This window comes from Pyrus communis, chromosome 9 (assembly GCF_963583255.1).
Source record: "Pyrus communis chromosome 9, drPyrComm1.1, whole genome shotgun sequence".
Lineage (NCBI taxonomy): Eukaryota > Viridiplantae > Streptophyta > Magnoliopsida > Rosales > Rosaceae > Pyrus > Pyrus communis.
This window is the reverse complement of record NC_084811.1, coordinates 21,291,515-21,295,692: the sequence shown is the minus strand read 5'-3', so window position 1 is coordinate 21,295,692 and position 4,178 is coordinate 21,291,515.

The following is a 4,178-nucleotide window of genomic DNA, read 5'->3' as shown; positions in this document are numbered from 1 at the left end:
TTGGGGATGTGCTTTGTGTAGGTCTGATAAGTAACCAGCGTTAGTATAACAAGCAAGGTAAGCATCATTCCGAGGATCAAGGGGGTCGGATCCGCTCGAGATGCGTTAGGATTAGCCCAAATCTGTAGTACCTTTCAGGGTAGCGGAAAAAACGTCTTTAATACCAATTTAATGGTTACGCTTAGGCACGGTGCTGCATCTTTACCAATAAATCAATAGCGAATGAGATGTTTTATCTAATGCAGTGAACTAAGTACAACAAAGCACAAAGTTGAACTTAGATATGGGATTTCAGATTCTATAACCTCTTCAAGGGTTTCATTTGCATATAGCGTATGGAAGATCATAGGTATACTCAAAGGTAACACCTTCAAGGTGTAGTTCAACTGGTAGACCAAAGTACCGTCAAAACAACACTTGAACTTCAGGTCAAGGCATAAACAAGTTTTTCCAAGATCCTTCATCTCAAATTCCATCTTCAGGTGCGAGACAGTTTTCTCAAGCTCTTCCAGAGTCTTAGTAAGATTCATGTCAACAACATAAACTGTAACTCTAGAAATTCGGAATAAGACTTAATAGTTTAACACATAAGGGCATTCATTCATATCCTTGACTGAACAAATAATCACTTAGACGAGTATACCGCATCAGCCGGATTGCTTTAATCCATAAGTGAACGCCTCAAACAAGTTAAAAGGGTGTTCCGTGGTTTGGAACTATTTGAACTAGTCCATGTAGTTTTTCGGGAAGTTACATGTAAATCTCTGTATCAATATCCCCATGGAGAAACACTGACCACATTCATAATGTTGCAGTCAATCACAGGACGTTTGACAGAAGCCTTGCGCCATAAGGCGTGTATCATATTGCATTATTTCATTCATCTCATTACGCTTCCTTTCCCACTTGTAACACTACAGGATTACCTTGGGCAGTATAGGAACTATGGGTCCAAACACACTTTGGTAAGGAATTTAACCTGGATTATAATTTCAGTTGTCCAATCAGTTCTACGTTGTCACTAATCAACAGAACACAGTTCGATATTGTTACTTTCATTTAAGTCGGTAACTACCATATAAGTGAAAACATCATCAATGATAATCTCATTCCAATTCCATTATCTCATCCAAACTAGTATTTTGGACTAAGAACTTCAAGTCTCGGGAGTAATCCGGATTAATCTCATGAAATGGAAATGATTGGAGACAACGATCGAGTATGGATTCATTGTTGTGTCGTGATCTTCCTCTTATAGAGAAGTGAATCTTATGAACCGAGTGGTTTGTCGTGCTTTAGGTCGAGACAGATTGATTGGTTATCCGCCGGTGTACCGGACCATCCAACAGGGGCTGCACACCCTTCGAGGATGTTGACTCGACGTCCATTAAGTACGTCTATCCTTGCAGGCATGTTTGAAGCTAATATATGATCTCATCATTTTAGCTAGATCAAAGGAATGCGTCTGGGGTAACATTCTAAAAGCTAGAATTCATTGCACTTGCTTATCACACTTGTGTGATATGGGGATCGACATGAGACATAATGGGCAACGTCTACGGAAATTCGCGTCGTTCTACAGGACCGTCGATGTTCTTATCTCCCCTTAATGGCTGAAGACTGTCTCATTGAAGTGACAATCCGTATATGAGCGATAAAGAAATCATAATCGACAAATATTCACTTCCTTATTTGAGGACCCATATTGGTATGTTGTCGTTGCGCAATTGGCACATGAAATGCACAACCAAATGCGTAAATACGATATCAGGTTCATACCTAGTAACCAACTGTAACGTCAAATAAGTTGGGTGGCAATGGGTCTCAAGGCGAACCAACATAGCTGCATACAAGATTGCATAGCCCTAGGAAGAAACCGGAAACTTGGTGCGTTCACCAAGGTCCGGGCAATCATTGAAATTGCGGTTTTATGATCACTCTGCGAGGCTATTTGGGGTGAACATGGGAATTCGATGTTCAATTATAAACCCAAAAGACACGCAATACTTATTGAAAACTATTGATATAAACTCTCGGGCATTTATCCAGTCTCCCAGACTTTATGGGATAATTAGGGTGGTGAACCCTCAGAATCGGCCAGGAAGTTTAGTAGCAATGTGTCTGGACAAACATGTGACTAGTTTGTCGATTCATCAACCAAAATCATAAGTATTTATATGGTCCGCATTTTGGTTGGATTAGTCCACATATATTCCCTTGAATCCACTGTGAAAAAAAAGTTGCTTCGTATCTTTGCGATGGATGATTTAGAAAATCAATTTCCCTAATGAGCAGGCTTGGCAAAATGTGCTTATAGGCATAAGATCCTTACTTAGGGTAAGGAGATGCGTTGTGGCATCATTGTTCAACCTAAGTGTCCCAAAAAGTCGTGCCAAGGCAAGTAAACTGCTCAATCATTAGGTTCCAGGGCGGCTACATGTGGCGTGCTCCTAATTGGGAGACAACCCATTGGCCCCAAAACAAAGCTTCAGGCCCATTTTTGGAGGTGGTGCAAAGATATTCTACTCTATTTTCCATCAATGGTTTCATTCATGATTATTGTCATTTCGAATATCCTTAAGACTCAACGACGTTCTTTCGGAACAGGGAGAATATAAGGTCTCTTAAATGGTAAGTTAGTATCATTCATACAACTAGGAGCATTCCGATGTTCTTAATCAAGTTGGATTGACCTGCAATCGTTGCTAGAGATGTGATATAGGTGTAAAATTAGTGTGCATCGTATCGCATTCATCCAGACAACTAACTTTTCCACATTCGTACCTAATCACGTGTTTAATTAAATTCGGTCATATGTTTTAAGAAACATGATTCAATTAACTCATATTCGAGGACAATATCAATAAGATTATCCATAACTAAAACAAACACCAAACGTGAATCCAAGGACATAGAAAAATGTTCACAAAGTAAATGAAGGGGATTTGACTAACAAGGCCATCTATGTCAAAATTCTGCTCTTCCAATGGTGTCCGATGGAGTAAAATTAGTCTCACATATTGATTACCCGAATAGTACTCCTCAATGACATTAGTATGGGTACAAACAGGTGCATAACCAATGATCTATTCCATCAAGATGGAAATAGATTCTGCAGGATTAAGGTTTGGGAATACTATCCCTTATTCTTGAAATTTTAGGTCTTAAGTGCCAAGGATCATGCTTCGGGCATAATGCCACACCTTGGTAGGCCCTGATTCTACCATATGTTGAAAAAACAAACTCAAAATTGGATTGTGAGAGAGACAGACCTAGACTTGGGTTCGATAGGCTCCAGCCGAAGCTGGACGGCTCTCTTCGATAGGCTTCTGCCAAAGCAGAGCAATACCATTCGATGCATTTCTGCAGAAGTAGGGCACCACCATTTGGTAGGCTTTGACTAAACTGGGGCCATTCGGTAAACTTCAACCGAACTGGGTCTATACCTGTCTCTCACATTTGTGGTAGTAATCAGATCTGAGAATTTGGTAAACTTCCGCTTTCTACACTGCTGCTTCAGGAGCGAGTTAGAAATAAGGAATGAAGAGTATTCTCCAGTCAAAATTTGATCGGATTTATAAACTTCATAATCGTACTCATTCATGGACGTAATTATGGTATGCTTTAGGCAATGTCTTTCATGATTAAGTAGTCTATATGAGCGAGCCAAAGAGCCATAGAATCCTTGTTCGAGAGGTATTTCCATTTGTAATGTTTCGGGCATAAGTCTTCAAATGAAGAGCATGGCAGAGGCTTATTCAGCTCTTTCATGCCATTGTTGGCTACAATGGTTTCTTTGCTACTTGATAGTCAAATAGAGATTCACGTCTTGAACCCACGTAAAGTGGTTTCAGTCAAAAAACATCCAAATCAGTGAAATCGAACTTGTTACAGTTCGGCTATCCATTAAATGGAGGGAACAAGATTATGATTGGTGTTATAGAAAATAAGATATCCATAAGCATCAAAGTTAGAACATTTGGGTTCTAAGACATGTTTTACATGAAAAACGTTGGGTTTTCATAGGAGTATTGTTTTATGAAAACTTCGGGTTTGAAAAGCACTAAATTCGAAACTACAAGTTCGATTTAGTTTATGAACATTCAATTCATATAGGGGTACTTGCAAGAACACAGAATACAGTATACAATAAATTGTAGTGACTTTGTGGATTGCTT